Raw genomic sequence first — 19113 nt, 5'->3', positions numbered from 1 at the left:
ACAGACATGAAGCCACCAGACCACGTTCAGTAACCAGACAGACAGACAGACAGACGACAGACATGAAGCCACCAGACCACGTTCAGTAACCAGACAGACAGACAGACGACAGACATGAAGCCACCAGACCACGTTCAGTAACCAGACAGACGACAGACAGACGACAGACATGAAGCCACCAGACCACGTTCAGTAACCAGACAGACGACAGACATGAAGCCACCAGACCACGTTCAGTAACCAGACAGACAGACAGACGACAGACATGAAGCCACCAGACCACGTTCAGTAACCAGACAGACGACAGACATGAAGCCACCAGACCACGTTCAGTAACCAGACAGACAGACAGACATGAAGCCACCAGACCACGTTCAGTAACCAGACAGACAGACAGACGACAGACATGAAGCCACCAGACCACGTTCAGTAACCAGACAGACAGACAGACGACAGACATGAAGCCACCAGACCACGTTCAGTAACCAGACAGACAGACGACAGACATGAAGCCACCAGACCACGTTCAGTAACCAGACAGACAGACAGACAGACAGACATGAAGCCACCAGACCACGTTCAGTAACCAGACAGACAGACGACAGACATGAAGCCACCAGACCACGTTCAGTAACCAGACAGACAGACGACAGACATGAAGCCACCAGACCACGTTCAGTAACCAGACAGACGACAGACATGAAGCCACCAGACCACGTTCAGTAACCAGACAGACAGACAGACAGACAGACATGAAGCCACCAGACCACGTTCAGTAACCAGACAGACGACAGACATGAAGCCACCAGACCACGTTCAGTAACCAGACAGACAGACAGACGACAGACATGAAGCCACCAGACCACGTTCAGTAACCAGACAGACAGACAGACGACAGACATGAAGCCACCCGACCACGTTCAGTAACCAGACAGACGACAGACATGAAGCCACCAGACCACGTTCAGTAACCAGACAGACAGACAGACGACAGACATGAAGCCACCAGACCACGTTCATTAACCAGACAGACAGACAGACACCAGACATGAAGCCACCAGACCACGTTCAGTAACCAGACAGACAGACGACAGACATGAAGCCACCAGACCACGTTCAGTAACCAGACAGACGACAGACATGAAGCCACCAGACCACGTTCAGTAACCAGACAGACAGACAGACAGACAGACATGAAGCCACCAGACCACGTTCAGTAACCAGACAGACAGACGACAGACATGAAGCCACCAGACCACGTTCAGTAACCAGACAGACAGACAGACGACAGACATGAAGCCACCAGACCACGTTCAGTAACCAGACAGACGACAGACATGAAGCCACCAGACCACGTTCAGTAACCAGACAGACAGACGACAGACAGACAGACGACAGACATGAAGCCACCAGACCACGTTCAGTAACCAGACACCAGACAGACAGACAGACGACAGACATGAAGCCACCAGACCACGTTCAGTAACCAGACAGACAGACAGACGACAGACATGAAGCCACCAGACCACGTTCAGTAACCAGACAGACAGATAGACAGACGACAGACATGAAGCCACCAGACCACGTTCAGTAACCAGACAGACAGACACCAGACATGAAGCCACCAGACCACGTTCAGTAACCAGACAGACAGACGACAGACATGAAGCCACCAGACCACGTTCAGTAACCAGACAGACAGACGACAGACATGAAGCCACCAGACCACGTTCAGTAACCAGACAGACAGACAGACATGAAGCCACCAGACCACGTTCAGTAACCAGACAGACGACAGACATGAAGCCACCAGACCACGTTCAGTAACCAGACAGACGACAGACATGAAGCCACCAGACCACGTTCAGTAACCAGACAGACAGACAGACAGACAGACATGAAGCCACCAGACCACGTTCAGTAACCAGACAGACGACAGACATGAAGCCACCAGACCACGTTCAGTAACCAGACACCAGACAGACAGACAGACGACAGACATGAAGCCACCAGACCACGTTCAGTAACCAGACAGACAGACAGACAGACATGAAGCCACCAGACCACGTTCAGTAACCAGACAGACAGACAGACGACAGACATGAAGCCACCAGACCACGTTCAGTAACCAGACAGACGACAGACATGAAGCCACCAGACCACGTTCAGTAACCAGACAGACAGACGACAGACATGAAGCCACCAGACCACGTTCAGTAACCAGACAGACAGACGACAGACATGAAGCCACCAGACCACGTTCAGTAACCAGACAGACAGACAACAGACGACAGACATGAAGCCACCAGACCACGTTCAGTAACCAGACAGACAGACAGACGACAGGCATGAAGCCACCATACCACGTTCAGTAACCAGACAGACAGACAACAGACAGACATGAAGCCACCAGACCACGTTCAGTAAAAAGACAGACAGGAACCAGACCGACAGACATGAAGCCACCAGACCACGTTCAGTAACCAGACAGACGACAGACATGAAGCCACCAAACCACGTTCAGTAACCAGACAGACAGGCACCAGACAGACATGAAGCCACCAGACCACGTTCAGTAACCAGACAGACAGACAGACGACAGACATGAAGCCACCAGACCACGTTCAGTAACCAGACAGACGACAGACATGAAGCCACCAGACCACGTTAAGTAACCAGACAGACAGACAGACGACAGACATGAAGCCACCAGACCACGTTCAGTAACCAGACAGACAGACAGACAGACAGACGACAGACATGAAGCCACCAGACCACGTTCAGTAACCAGACAGACGACAGACATGAAGCCACCAGACCACGTTCAGTAACCAGACAGACAGACAGACAGACAGACGACAGACATGAAGCCACCAGACCACGTTCAGTAACCAGACAGACGACAGACATGAAGCCACCAGACCACGTTCAGTAACCAGACAGACAGACAGACAGACAGACAGACAGACGACAGACATGAAGCCACCAGACCACGTTCAGTAACCAGACAGACGACAGACATGAAGCCACCAGACCACGTTCAGTAACCAGACAGACAGACGACAGACATGAAGCCACCAGACCACGTTCAGTAACCAGACAGACAGACACCAGACAGACGACAGACATGAAGCCACCAGACCACGTTCAGTAACCAGACACCAGACAGACGACAGACATGAAGCCACCAGACCACGTTCAGTAACCAGACAGACAGACACCAGACAGACGACAGACATGAAGCCACCAGACCACGTTCAGTAACCAGACAGACAGACGACAGACATGAAGCCACCAGACCACGTTCAGTAACCAGACAGACGACAGACATGAAGCCACCAGACCACGTTCAGTAACCAGACAGACAGACAGACGACAGACATGAAGCCACCAGACCACGTTCAGTAACCAGACAGACGACAGACATCAATCAATCAATTTTATTTTATATAGCCCTTCGTACATCAGATAATATCTCGAAGTGCTGTACAGAAACCCAGCCTAAAACCCCAAACAGCTAGAATGCAGGTGTAGAAGCACGGTGGCTAGGAAAAACTCCCTAGAAAGGCCAAAACCTAGGAAGAAACCTAGAGAGGAACCAGGCTATGAGGGGTGGCCAGTCCTCTTCTGGCTGTGCCGGGTGGAGATTATAACAGAACTATGCCAAGATGTTCAAAAATGTTCATAAGTGACAAGCATGGTCAAATAATAATCATGAATAATTTTCAGTTGGCTTTTCATAGCTGATCATTAAGAGTTGAAAAACAACAGGTCTGGGACAGGTGGCGGTTCCATAACCGCAGGCAGAACAGCTGAAACTGGAATAGCAGCAAGGCCAGGCGGACTGGGGACAGCAAGGAGTCACCACGGGCGGCAGTCCCGACGCATGGTCCTAGGGCCCAGGTCCTCCGAGAGAAAGAAAGAGAGAAGGAGAAAATTAGAGAGAGCCAAGATTTTCAAAATGTTCATAAATGACAAGCATGGTCAAATAATAATCAGGAATAAATCTCAGTTGGCTTTTCATAGCCGATCATTAAGAGTTGAAAACAGCAGGTCTGGGACAGGTAGGGGTTCCATAACCGCAGGCAGAAGAGTTGAAACTGGAATAGCAGCAAGGCCGGGGGGACTGGGGGCAGCAAGGAGTCACCACGGCCGGTAGTCCCGACGTATGGTCCTAGGGCTCAGGTCCTCCGAGAGAAAGAGAGAAGGAGAAAATTAGAGAGAGCCAAGATTTTCAAAATGTTCATAAATGACAAGCATGGTCAAATAATAATCAGGAATAAATCTCAGTTGGCTTTTCATAGCCGATCATTAAGAGTTGAAAACAGCAGGTCTGGGACAGGTAGGGGTTTCGTAACCGCAGGCAGAAACAGTTGAAACTGGAATAGCAGCAAGGCCGGGCGGACTGGGGACAGCAAGGTGTCAGCATGCCCGGTAGTCCTGACGTATGGTCCTAGGGCTCAGGTTCTCAGAGAGAAAGAGAGAACGAGAGAATTAGAGAGAGCATACTTAAATTCACACAGGACACTGGATAAGACAGGAGAAGTATTCCAGGTATAACCAACTGACCCTAGCCCCCCGACACATAAACTACTGCAGCATAAATACTGGAGGCTGAGACAGGAGCGGTCAGGAGACACTGTGGCCCCATCCGAAGAAACCCCCGGACAGGGCCAAACAGGAAGGATATAACCCCACCCACTCTGCCAAAGCACAGCCCCCACACCACTAGAGGGATATCCTCAACCACCAACTTACAATCCTGAGACAAGGCCGAGTATAGCCCACAAAGGTCTCCACCACAGCACAACCAAGGGGGGGCGCCAACCCAGACAGGAAGTTCACGTCAGTAACTCAACCCACTCAAGTGACGCACCCCTCCTAGGGACGGCATGAAAGAGCACCAGCAAGCCAGTGACTCAGCCCCAGTAACAGGGTTAGAGGCAGAGAATCCCAGTGGAGAGAGGGGAACCGGCCCTGGAGAGACAGCAAGGGCGGTTCGTTGCTCCAGAGCCTTTCCGTTCACCTTCACACTCCTGGGCCAGACTACACTCAATCATATGACCTACTGAAGAGATAAGTCTTCAGTAAAGACTTAAAGGTTGAGACCGAGTCTGCGTCTCTCACATGGGTAGGCAGACTGTTCCATAAAAATGGAGATCTATAGGAGAAAGCCCTGCCTCCAGCTGTTTGCTTAGAAATTTTAGGGACAATTAGGAGGCCTGCGTCTTGTGACCGTAGCGTACGTATAGGTATGTACGGCAGGACCAACTCGGAAAGATAGGTAGGAGCAAGCCCATGTAACGCTTTAAAGGTTAACAGTAAAACCTTGAAATCAGCCCTTGCCTTAACAGGAAGCCAGTGTAGGGAAGCTAGCACTGGAGTAATATGATCAAATTTCTTGGTTCTAGTCAGGATTCTAGCAGCCGTATTTATCACTAACTGAAGTTTATTTAGTGCTTTATCCGGGTAGCCGGAAAGTAGAGCATTGCAGTAGTCTAACCTAGAAGTAACAAATGCATGGATTAATTTTTCTGCATCATTTTTGGACAGAAAATTTCTGATTTTTGCAATGTTACGTAGATGGAAAAAAGCTGTCCTTGAAACAGTCTTGATATGTTCGTCAAAAGAGAGATCAGGGTCAAGAGTAACGCCGAGGTCCTTCACAGTTTTATTTGAGACGACTTTACAACCATCAAGATGAATTGTCAGATTTAACAGAAGATCTCTTTGTTTCTTGGGACCTAGAACAAGCATCTCTGTTTTGTCCGAGTTTAAAAGTAGAAAGTTTTCAGCCATCCACTTCCTTATGTCTGAAACACAGGCTTCTAGCGAGGGCAATTTTGGGGCTTCACCATGTTTCATTGAAATGTACAGCTGTGTGTCATCCGCATAGCAGTGAAAGTTAACATTATGTTTTCGAATAACATCCCCAAGAGGTAAAATATATAGTGAAAACAATAGTGGTCCTAAAACGGAACCTTGAGGAACACCGAAATGTACAGTTGATTTGTCAGAGGACAGACCATTCACAGAGACAAACTGATATCTTTCCGACAGGTAAGATCTAAACCAGGCCAGAACTTGTCCGTGTAGACCAATTTGGGTTTCCAGTCTCTCCAAAAGAATGTGGTGATCGATGGTGTCAAAAGCAGCACTAAGGTCTAGTAGCACGAGGACAGATGCAGAGCCTCGGTCTGACGCCATTAAAAGGTCATTTACCACCTTCACGAGTGCAGTCTCAGTGCTATGATGGGGTCTAAAACCAGACTGAAGCATTTCGTATACATTGTTTGTCTTCAGAAAGGCAGTGAGTTGCTGCGCAACAGCTTTTTCTAACATTTTTGAGAGGAATGGAAGATTCGATATAGGCCGATTAGTTTTTATATTTTCTGGGTCAAGGTTTGGCTTTTTCAAGAGAGGCTTTATTACTGCCACTTTTAGTGAGTTTGGTACACATCCGGTGGATAGAGAGCTGTTTATTATGTTCAACATAGGAGGGCCAAGCACAGGAAGCAGCTCTTTCAGTAGTTTAGTAGGAATAGGATCCAGTATGCAGCTTGAAGGTTTAGAGGCCATGATTATTTTCATCATTGTGTCAAGAGATATAGTACTAAAACACTTAAGTGTCTCTCCCGATCCCAGGCCCTCGCAGAGCTGTGCAGATCCAGGACAGCTAAGCCCTGGAGGAATACGCAGATTCAAAGAGGAGTCCGTCATTTGCTTTCTAATGGTCATGATCTTTTCCTCAAAGAAGTTAATGAATTTATTACTGCTGAAGTGAAAGCCATCCTCTCTTGGGGAATGCTGCTTTTTAGTTAGCTTTGCAACAGTATCAAAAAGAAATTTTGGATTGTTCTTATTTTCCTCGATTAAGTTGGAAAAGTAGGATGATCGAGCAGCAGTGAGGGCTCTTCGGTACTGCACGGTACTGTCTTTCCAAGCTAGTCGGAAGACTTCCAGTTTTGTGTGGCGCCATTTCCGTTCCAATTTCCTGGAAGCTTGCTTCAAAGCTCGGGGAATTTCTGTATACCAGGGAGCTAGTTTCTTATGACAAATGTTTTTCGTTTTTAGGGGTGCAACTGCATCTAGGGTATTGCGCAAGGTTAAATTGAGTTCCTCAGTTAAGTGGTTAACTGATTTTTGTCCTCTGACGTCCTTGGGTAGGCAGAAGGAGTCTGGAAGGGCATCAAGGAATTTTTGTGTTGTCTGAGAATTTATAGCACGACTTTTGATGCTCCTTGGTTGGGGTCTGAGCAGATTATTTGTTGCGATTGCAAACGTAATAAAATGGTGGTCCGATAGTCCAGGATTATGTGGAAAAACATTAAGATCTACAACATTTATTCCATGGGACAAAACTAGGTCCAGAGTATGACTGTGGCAGTGAGTAGGTCCAGAGACATGTTGGACAAAACCCACTGAGTCGATGATGGCTCCGAAAGACTTTTGGAGTGGGTCTGTGGACTTCTCCATGTGAATATTAAAATCACCAAAAATTAGAATATGATCTGCTATGACTACAAGGTCTGATAGGAATTCAGGAAACTCAGAGAGGAACGCTGTATATGGCCCAGGAGGCCTGTAAACAGTAGCTATAAAAAGTGATTGAGTAGGCTGCATAGATTTCATGACTAGAAGCTCAAAAGACGAAAACGCCATTTTTTTTTTTGTAAATTGAAATTTGCTATTGTAGATGTTAGCAACACCTCCGCCTTTGCGGGATGCACGGGGGATATGGTCACTAGTGTAACCAGGAGGTGAGGCCTCATTTAACACAGTAAATTCATCAGGCTTAAGCCATGTTTCAGTCAGGCCAATCACATCAAGATTATGATCAGTGATTAGTTCATTGACTATGACTGCCTTTGAAGTGAGGGATCTAACATTAAGTAACCCTATTTTGAGATGTGAGGTATCACGATCTCTTTCAATAATGGCAGGAATGGAGGAGGTCTTTATCCTAATAAGATTGCTAAGGCGAACACCGCCATGTTTAGTTTTGCCCAACCTAGGTCGAGGCACAGACACAGTCTCAATGGGTATGGCTGAGCTGACTACACTGACTGTGCTATTGGCAGACTCCACTAAGCTGGCAGGTTGGCTAACAGCCTGCTGCCTGGCCTGCACCCTATTTCATTGTGGGGCTAAAGGAGTTAGAGCCCTATCTATGTTGGTAGATAAGATGAGAGCACCCCTCCAGGTAGGATGGAGTCCGTCACTCCTTAGCAGGTCAGGCTTGGTCCTGTTTGTGGGTGAGTCCCAGAAAGAGGGTCAATTATCTACAAATTCTATCTTTTGGGAGGGGCAGAAAACAGTTTTCAACCAGCGATTGAGTGCTGAGACTCTGCTGTAGAGCTCGTCACTCCCCCTAACTGGGAGGGGGCCAGAGACAATTACTCGATGCCGACACATCTTTCTAGCTGATTTACACGCTGAAGCTGTTGCACTTGGTGACCTCTGACTGTTTCATCCTAACATCGTTGGTGCCGACGTGGATAACAATATCTCTATACTCTCTACACTCGCCAGATTTAGCTTTAGCCAGCACCATCTTAAGATTAGCCTTAACGTCGGTAGCCCTGCCCCCTGGTAAACAGTGTATGATCGCTGGGTGATTCGTTTTAAGTCTAATACTGCGGGTAATGGAGTCGCCAATGACTAGGGTTTTCAATTTGTCAGAGCTAACGGTGGGAGCCTTCGGCGTCTCAGACCCCGTAACGGGAGGAGTAGAGACAAGAGAAGACTCAGACTCAGACTCCGACTCGCTACATAATGGGGAAAACCGGTTGAAAGTTTCTGTCGGCTGAATGAGCGACACCGGTTGAGCATTCCAACAGCATTTCCCTCCAGAAGCCATGAGAAAGTTGTCCGGCTGCGGGGACTGTGCGGGGGGATTTATACTAACGTTACTATCTGTACTTACTGGTGGCACAGACGCTGTTTCTTCCTTTCCTACACTGAAAATACCCTTGCCTAACGATTGCGTCTGAAGCTGGGCTTGCAGCACAGCTATTTTCGCCGTAAGGCGATCGTTCTCCTGTATATTATGAGTACAGCGACTGCAATTAGAAGACATCATGTTAATGTTACTACTTAGCTTCGGCTGTTGAAGGTGCTGACGAACCATGTCCAGATAAAGCGTCCGGAGTGAAAAGGTTGAATGAGGGAAAAAAGTTGCGATGGAAAAACTAAAAATATAAACGGTAATTAAAAACAGAAACAAAACAAAAAACGTAAAGTTGTCAGCTAACAAAGTAAAATAAAGTTCGCAGCAAATCGCACAGCAACAAAACGCACAGCAACACGTCTGCAGATTCAACAGGAAGTGACGTCCTTGCGTTGACCCAACGCAACAAGACATGAAGCCACCAGACCACGTTCAGTAACCAGACAGACGACAGACATGAAGCCACCAGACCACGTTCAGTAACCAGACAGACAGACAGACATGAAGCCACCAGACCACGTTCAGTAACCAGACAGACGACAGACATGAAGCCACCAGACCACGTTCAGTAACCAGACAGACAGACAGACATGAAGCCACCAGACCACGTTCAGTAACCAGACAGACGACAGACATGAAGCCACCAGACCACGTTCAGTAACCAGACAGACGACAGACATGAAGCCACCAAACCACGTTCAGTAACCAGACAGACAGGCACCAGACAGACATGAAGCCACCAGACCACGTTCAGTAACCAGACAGACAGACAGACAGACGACAGACATGAAGCCACCAGACCACGTTCAGTAACCAGACAGACGACAGACATGAAGCCACCAGACCACGTTAAGTAACCAGACAGACAGACAGACGACAGACATGAAGCCACCAGACCACGTTCAGTAACCAGACAGACAGACAGACAGACAGACAGACGACAGACATGAAGCCACCAGACCACGTTCAGTAACCAGACAGACGACAGACATGAAGCCACCAGACCACGTTCAGTAACCAGACAGACAGACAGACAGACAACAGACATGAAGCCACCAGACCACGTTCAGTAACCAGACAGACGACAGACATGAAGCCACCAGACCACGTTCAGTAACCAGACAGACAGACAGACAGACAGACAGACGACAGACATGAAGCCACCAGACCACGTTCAGTAACCAGACAGACGACAGACATGAAGCCACCAGACCACGTTCAGTAACCAGACAGACAGACGACAGACATGAAGCCACCAGACCACGTTCAGTAACCAGACAGACAGACACCAGACAGACGACAGACATGAAGCCACCAGACCACGTTCAGTAACCAGACAGACAGACGACAGACATGAAGCCACCAGACCACGTTCAGTAACCAGACACCAGACAGACGACAGACATGAAGCCACCAGACCACGTTCAGTAACCAGACAGACAGACAGACAGACGACAGACATGAAGCCACCAGACCACGTTCAGTAACCAGACAGACAGACGACAGACATGAAGCCACCAGACCACGTTCAGTAACCAGACAGACGACAGACATGAAGCCACCAGACCACGTTCAGTAACCAGACAGACGACAGACATGAAGCCACCAGACCACGTTCAGTAACCAGACAGACGACAGACATGAAGCCACCAGACCACGTTCAGTAACCAGACAGACAGACAGACAGACAGACGACAGACATGAAGCCACCAGACCACGTTCAGTAACCAGACAGACAGACAGACGACAGACATGAAGCCACCAGACCACGTTCAGTAACCAGACAGACAGACGACAGACATGAAGCCACCAGACCACGTTCAGTAACCAGACAGACGACAGACATGAAGCCACCAGACCACGTTCAGTAACCAGACAGACAGACAGACGACAGACATGAAGCCACCAGACCACGTTCAGTAACCAGACAGACAGACAGACGACAGACATGAAGCCACCAGACCACGTTCAGTAACCAGACAGACAGACAGACGACAGACATGAAGCCACCAGACCACGTTCAGTAACCAGACAGACAGACAGACGACAGGCATGAAGCCACCAGACCACGTTCAGTAACCAGACAGACAGACAGACAGACGACAGACATGAAGCCACCAGACCACGTTCAGTAACCAGACAGACGACAGACATGAAGCCACCAGACCACGTTCAGTAACCAGACAGACAGACAGACGACAGACATGAAGCCACCAGACCACGTTCAGTAACCAGACAGACAGACGACAGACATGAAGCCACCAGACCACGTTCAGTAACCAGACAGACAGACAGACAGACGACAGACATGAAGCCACCCGACCACGTTCAGTAACCAGACAGACAGACGACAGACATGAAGCCACCAGACCACGTTCAGTAACCAGACAGACAGACAGACGACAGACATGAAGCCACCAGACCACGTTCAGTAACCAGACAGACGACAGACATGAAGCCACCAGACCACGTTCAGTAACCAGACAGACAGACAGACATGAAGCCACCAGACCACGTTCAGTAACCAGACAGACAGACGACAGACATGAAGCCACCAGACCACGTTCAGTAACCAGACAGACAGACAGACGACAGACATGAAGCCACCCGACCACGTTCAGTAACCAGACAGACAGACAGACAGACATGAAGCCACCAGACCACGTTCAGTAACCAGACAGACGACAGACGACAGACATGAAGCCACCAGACCACGTTCAGTAACCAGACACCAGACAGATGTTTAAGAGTAAACACTTTATTAACATTTTCCTTCAGCACCACAAGAGGATCAGAACTCTACAGGAAATAGAGACTCTGGTTCCCATGGCTACGAGTGGTTAGTTAGTGAGAGAGGCGGAGACAGGCTCTGCTACAGTCCTTAATGAGGGTCCCTTTAAGACAGAGGTCCCCTGACCAAACCACAGAATAATGCTTAGCGTTAACTATGGTGACACGTTCTCTGATCGTCTGGTAGAACCTGTCTCGTCTCCTCTGGGTCCCAACCTAAATATATTTTACACTGTAAAAGTTTTTTTTTAAAGGTTCAAATAATTGTTGACTTGTGATAGGGTCCTCCTCTGTTACCCAGAACACACTGCTTCAGCCAGACGGCGTACCAACAGTCTAAAGCAGCTGGTCTTCTCCTCCTGATCTGAAGGACCTGGTCACCTGAAACCCAATTCCCTCATCATATATTCTTTATACCGTTTTTCACTTGTCCTGTGTTTTTCTGTGCAGACGAAGGAGAGGTGAGGAGTCGAGAGGAAGAGGAGGAAGCATCTTCAGACTATTGAGATTCAGCCGGCCTGAACTCCCTCCATTATTTAAACAATTCAGTTAGCGCTCGACAGATAGCATTTAGCCAACCGTTAGCTCTAGACAGATAGCATTTAGCCAACCGTTAGCTCTAGACAGACAGTTAGCTAACTGTTAGCTCTAGATACATAGCAGTTAGCTAACCATTAGCTCTTGACAGATAGCAGTTAGCTAACCGTTAAACCTAGACATATAGCAGTTAGCTAACCGTTAGCCCTAGACAGACCGTTAGCTAACTGTTAGCTCTAGATAGATAGCAGTTAGCTAACCGTTAGCCCTAGACAGACCGTTAGCTAACCGTTAGCCCTAGACAGATAGCATTTAGCCAACCGTTAGCTCTAGACAGACAGTTAGCTCTAGATAGATAGCATTTAGTTAACCGTTAGCACTCGACAGATAGCAGTTAGCTAACCTTCAGCACTAGACAGATAGCAGTTAGCTAACCGTTAGCCCTAGACAGATAGCAGTTAGCTAACCGTTAGCCCTAGACATATAGCAGTTAGCTAACCGTTAGCCCTAGACATATAGCAGTTAGCTAACCGTTAGCCCTAGACAGACCGTTAGCTCTAGACAGTTAACCGTTAGCTCTAGACAGTTAACCGTTAGCTCTAGACAGTTAACCGTTAGCGCTTGACAGTTAGCATTTAGCTAACCGTTAGCTCTAGACAGACAGTTAGCTAACCATTAGGTCTAGACAGACAGTTAGCTAACCGTTAGCCCTAGACAGTTATCTAACCGTTAGCTCTAGACAGACAGTTAGCTCTTGACAGTTATCTAACCGTTAGCTCTAGACAGACAGTTAGCTCTTGACAGTTAGCTAACGGTTAGCTATTGACAGTTAGCATTTAGCTAACCGTTAGCCCTAGACAGACAGTTAGCTAACCGTTAGCTTAGCGCTCCAGACTACCTAGAATATAAAATAGCATTTATCAGACGTATAGAAAACATAGTGTATCTATGGCAACATCATCAACATGAAAGCCTTCATGGTTAGTTCCTTCATGTTAATAACATGTAATACTGAATACTGTGTTAGGCATCATGTAACGTGTAATACTTCACTGTGTTAGGCATCTCTCTACTCAACTTTAAGTTATACCTTCAGCACTCCATGTTCACAGTTGAAGGGAGGAGAGATGGAGGGAGGGATAGAGGAGAGATGGAGGGGGGGATAGAGGAGAGATGGAGGGGGGGATAGAGGAGAGATGGAGGGGGGATAGAGGAGAGATGGAGGGAGGGATAGAGGAGAGATGGAGGGGGGGATAGAGGAGAGATGGAGGGAGGGATAGAGGAGAGATGGAGGGAGGGATAGAGGAGAGATGGAGGGGGGGATAGAGGAGAGATGGAGGGGGGGATAGAGGAGAGATGGAGGGGGGGATAGAGGAGAGATGGAGGGAGGGATAGAGGAGAGATGGAGGGGGGGATAGAGGAGAGATGGAGGGAGGGATAGAGGAGAGATGGAGGGAGGGATAGAGGAGAGATGGAGGGGGGGATAGAGGAGAGATGGAGGGAGGGATAGAGGAGAGATGGAGGGAGGGATAGAGGAGGGATGGAGGAGAGATGGAGGGGGGGATAGAGGAGAGATGGAGGGGGGGATAGAGGAGAGATGGAGGGAGGGATAGAGGAGGGATGGAGGAGAGATGGAGGGAGGGATAGAGGAGAGATGGAGGGGGGGATAGAGGAGAGATGGAGGGAGGGATAGAGGAGGGATGGAGGAGAGATGGAGGGGGGGATAGAGGAGAGATGGAGGGGGGGATAGAGGAGAGATGGAGGGAGGGATAGAGGAGAGATGGAGGGAGGGATAGAGGAGAGATGGAGGGAGGGATGAAGGGAGGGATGGAGGGGGGGATAGAGGAGAGATGGAGGGGGGGATAGAGGAGAGATGGAGGGGGGGATAGAGGAGAGATGGAGGGGGGATGGAGGAGAGATGGAGGGGGGGATAGAGGAGAGATGGAGGGGGGGATAGAGGAGAGATGGAGGGGGGGATAGAGGAGAGATGGAGGGGGGGATAGAGGAGAGATGGAGGGGGGGATAGAGGAGAGATGGAGGGGGGATGGAGGAGAGATGGAGGGGGGGATAGAGGAGAGATGGAGGGGGGGATAGAGGAGAGATGGAGGGAGGGATAGAGGAGAGATGGAGGGAGGGATGAAGGGAGGGATGGAGGGGGGGATAGAGGAGAGATGGAGGGAGGGATAGAGGAGAGATGGAGGGGGGGATAGAGGAGAGATGGAGGGGGGGATAGAGGAGAGATGGAGGGGGGGATAGAGGAGAGATGGAGGGAGGGATAGAGGAGAGATGGAGGAAGGGATAGAGGAGAGATGGAGGGGGGGATAGAGGAGAGATGGAGGGGGGGATAGAGGAGAGATGGAGGGGGGGATAGAGGAGAGATGGAGGGGGGGATAGAGGAGAGATGGAGGGGGGGATAGAGGAGAGATGGAGGGAGGGATAGAGGAGAGATGGAGGGGGGGATAGAGGAGAGATGGAGGAGAGATGGAGGGGGGGATAGAGGAGAGATGGAGGGGGGGATAGAGGAGAGATGGAGGGAGGGATAGAGGAGAGATGGAGGGAGGGATAGAGGGAGAGATGGAGGGGGGATAGAGGGAGGGATAGAGGGAGGGATAGAGGGAGGGATAGAGGAGAGATGGAGGGAGGGATGAAGGGAGGGATGGAGGGGGGGATAGAGGAGAGATGGAGGGGGGATAGAGGAGAGATGGAGGGGGGGATAGAGGAGAGATGGAGGAGAGATGGAGGGGGGGATAGAGGAGGGATGGAGGGAGAGATGGAGGGGGGATAGAGGGAGGGATAGAGGGAGGGATAGAGGGAGGGATAGAGGAGAGATGGAGGGAGGGATGAAGGGAGGGATGGAGGGGGGGATAGAGGAGAGATGGAGGAGGGGATAGAGGAGAGATGGAGGGGGGGATAGAGGAGAGATGGAGGGGGGGATAGAGGAGAGATGGAGGGAGGGATAGAGGAGAGATGGAGGGAGGGATAGAGGGAGAGATGGAGGGGGGATAGAGGGAGGGATAGAGGGAGGGATAGAGGGAGGGATAGAGGAGAGATGGAGGGAGGGATGAAGGGAGGGATGGAGGGGGGGATAGAGGAGAGATGGAGGGGGGATAGAGGAGAGATGGAGGGGGGGATAGAGGAGAGATGGAGGAGAGATGGAGGGGGGGATAGAGGAGGGATGGAGGGAGAGATGGAGGGGGGGATAGAGGAGGGATGGAGGAGAGATGGAGGGGGGGATAGAGGAGAGATGGAGGGAGAGATGGAGGAGAGATGGAGGGGGGGATAGAGGAGAGATGGAGGGGGGGATAGAGGAGAGATGGAGGGATGGGGGATAGAGGAGAGATGGAGGGAGGGATGGAGGAGAGATGGAGGGGGGGATAGAGGAGAGATGGAGGGGGGGATAGAGGAGAGATGGAGGGGGGGATAGAGGAGAGATGGAGGGGGGGATAGAGGAGAGATGGAGGGAGGATAGAGGAGAGATGGAGGGGGGGATAGAGGAGAGATGGAGGGGGGGATAGAGGAGAGATGGAGGGGGGGATAGAGGAGAGATGGAGGGGGGGATAGAGGAGAGATGGAGGGGGGGATAGAGGAGAGATGGAGGGGGGGATAGAGGAGAGATGGAGGGGGGGATAGAGGAGAGATGGAGGGGGGGATAGAGGAGAGATGGAGGGGGGGATAGAGGAGAGATGGAGGGGGGATAGAGGAGAGATGGAGGGGGGGATAGAGGAGAGATGGAGGGGGGGATAGAGGAGAGATGGAGGGAAGGAGAGGGATGAAGGGAAAGAGAGAGGGATAGAGGAGGGATGAAGGGAAGGAGAGGGATGGAGAGATGAGTGATAGAGGGATGAAGGGAAAGAGAGAGGGATAGAGGAGGGATGAAGGGAAGGAGAGATGAGGGATGGAGAGATGAGGGATAGAGGAGGGATGAAGAGAGGAATGGAGAGATGAGGGATAGAGAGGGATGAAGGGAAAGAGAGAGGGATAGAGGAGGGATGAAGGGAAAGAGAGAGGGATAGAGGAGAGATGAAGGGAAGGAGAGAGGAATGGAGAGATGAGTGATAGAGGGATGAAGGGAAGGAGAGAGGAATGGAGAGATGAGTGATAGAGGGATGAAGGGAAGGAGAGAGGAATGGAGAGAGTAAGAGGACCATGCAGAACACTGAAGCACTAGCCAGGTCCATCCCAACGTGTTGACCCGGTGTAGTGTGTGTTAGTGGTTAGATAACAGTCCATCATGACGTTCTTCAGTCCTTTCCTCAGTAGCTGAAGTGGTCACATGGTCAGTCAGTCCAACAACCCCAGGACTGGGAGGCCGTGATGGGGAGGAGGAGGAGGAGGAGGAGGAGTGGCAGGAAGCATCACATGATGTCTCGTCTGTAATCCAGATCCTCCCACAACACAGACAGACCTGGTGGACAGACAGACAAACAGACATCTATAGTAGGTCTGCGTTAGAAACAGGCGGGTCAGTCTGGCCTCGCTGCGTTAGAAACAGGCGGGTCAGTCTGGCCTCGCTGCGTTAGAAACAGGCGCGTCAGTCTGGCCTCGCTGCGTTAGAAACAGGCGCGTCAGTCTGGCCTCGCTGCGTTAGAAACAGGCGCGTCAGTCTGGCCTCGCTGCGTTAGAAACAGGCGCGTCAGTCTGGCCTCGCTGCATTAGAAACAGGCGCGTCAGTCTGGCCTCGCTGCATTAGAAACAGGCGCGTCAGTCTGGCCTCGCTGCATTAGAAACAGGCGCGTCAGTCTGGCCTCGCTGCATTAGAAACAGGCGTGTCAGTCTGGCCTCGCTGCGTTAGAAACAGGCGTGTCAGTCTGGCCTCGCTGCGTTAGAAACAGGCGGGTCAGTCTGGCCTCGCTGCGTTAGAAACAGGCGGGTCAGTCTGGCCTCGCTGCATTAGAAACAGGCAGTCTGGCGGTAAGAGTGTGTGCACATGTGTCTGAGTACGTTTTTTAAAAAGTGTGTGTGTGTGGATCATCAACTAGATTCAGCTTTGGGGGGGGGGGGGGGGGGGGACATAATTACAAATAATTGTAGACTGCAAATTGACAGCAAGAAGCCCAAACAGATATATTTGACTAAAACATAATACTTTTAAAACTTGCTTTCACGTGTCTCTCTACTATGGGTGTGGAAACTTGGGTACAGATTTCTTAAATTAAAATCACTTGGAGCTGATTGGCTGGTGTTTTTACAGTCCTTTATGTCCAAAAATAAAAAATAAATTATGTTTTTTTTGTTCAGAAAACTTGGGGGCAAAATAAAAATCATCGGCGGGCCACCAGTTGGAGAACCCTGGGGTAGGGGGTATAATGAGGGGAACCCTGGGGTAGGGGGTATAACGAGGAGAACCCTGGGGTAGGGGGTATAACGAGGAGAACCCTGGGGTAGGGGGTATAACGAGGACAACCCTGGGGTAGGGGGTATAACGAGGAGAACCCTGGGGTAGGGGGGTATAACGAGGAGAACCCTGGGGTAGGGGGTATAACGAGGACAACCCTGGGGTAGGGGGTATAACGAGGAGAACCCTGGGGTAGGTGTATAACGAGGAGAACCCTGGGGTAGGGGGTATAACGAGGGGAACCCTGGGGTAGGGGGTATAACGAGGGGAACCCTGGGGTAGGGGGTATAACGAGGAGAACCCTGGGGTAGGGGGTATAACGAGGAGAACCCTGGGGTAGGGGGTATAACGAGGACAACCCTGGGGTAGGGGGTATAACGAGGAGAACCCTGGGGTAGGTGTATAACGAGGAGAACCCTGGGGTAGGGGGTATAACGAGGGGAACCCTGGGGTAGGGGGTATAACGAGGACAACCCTGGGGTAGGGGGTATAACGAGGGGAACCCTGGGGTAGGACGTGTAACGAGGAGAACCCTGGGGTAGGGGGTATAACGAGGAGAACCCTGGGGTAGGGGGGTATGACGAGGAGAACCCTGGGGTAGGACATGTAACGAGGAGAACCCTGGGGTAGGACGTGTAATGAGGAGAACCCTGGGGTAGGACGTGTAACGAGGAGAACCCTGGGGTAGGACGTGTAACGAGGAGAACCCTGGGGTAGGACGTGTAACGAGGAGAACCCTGGGGTAGGACGTGTAACGAGGAGAACCCTGGGGTAGGACGTGTAACGAGGAGGACCCTGGGGTAGGACGTGTAACGAGGAGAACCCTGGGGTAGGACGTGTAACGAGGAGAACCCTGGGGTAGGAAGTGTAACGAGGAGAACCCTGGGGTAGGACGTGTAACGAGGAGGACCCTGGGGTAGGACGTATAACGAGGAGAACCCTGGGGTAGGACGTATAACGAGGAGAGCCCTGGGGTAGGACGTATAACGAGGAGAGCCCTGGGGTAGGACGTATAACGAGGAGAACCCTGGGGTAGGGGGTTATAACGAGGGAAAACCATGGGGGAGGACGTATAACGAGGTGGACCCTGGGGTAGGACGTATAACGAGGGAGAACCCTGGGGTAGGGGGTATAATGAGGAGAACCCTGGGGTAGGGGGTATAACGAGGAGAACCCTGGGGTAGGACGTATAACGAGGAAAACCCTGGGGTAGGACGTATAACGAGGAGAAACCTGGGGTAGGGGGGTATAACGAGGGGAATCCCGGGATAGGGGGTATAACGAGGAGAACCCCGGGGTAGGGAGTATAACGAGGAGAACCCCGGGGTAGGGGGTATAACGAGGAGAACCCCGGGGTAGGGGGTATAACGAGGAGAACCCCGGGGTAGGGGGTATAACGAGGAGAACCCCGGGGTAGGACGTATAACGAGGAGAACCCCGGGGTAGGACGTATAACGAGGAGAACCCTGGGGTAGGAAGTATAACGAGGAGGACCCTGGGG

General features: G+C 50.6%; 1 protein-coding gene across 1 annotated transcript in view; it reads right to left on the bottom strand.

The window, feature by feature from the left end:
• Window positions 1-16458: 16458 nt before the first annotated feature.
• Window positions 16459-19113, bottom strand: part of LOC129844150 (lethal(2) giant larvae protein homolog 1-like) — a gene marked incomplete at its 5' end in the record, with an annotated part of 121869 nt that continues 119214 nt past the window's right edge. The window contains one exon of the mRNA XM_055912559.1: window positions 16459-16682. The remainder of the gene's footprint in view (window positions 16683-19113) is intronic.

This window comes from Salvelinus fontinalis, unplaced genomic scaffold (assembly GCF_029448725.1).
Source record: "Salvelinus fontinalis isolate EN_2023a unplaced genomic scaffold, ASM2944872v1 scaffold_0182, whole genome shotgun sequence".
In the NCBI taxonomy this organism is placed as follows: Eukaryota; Metazoa; Chordata; class Actinopteri; order Salmoniformes; family Salmonidae; genus Salvelinus; species Salvelinus fontinalis.
Note: the sequence above shows the minus strand (reverse complement) of the source record. Positions and strands in the feature narration are given on the sequence as shown.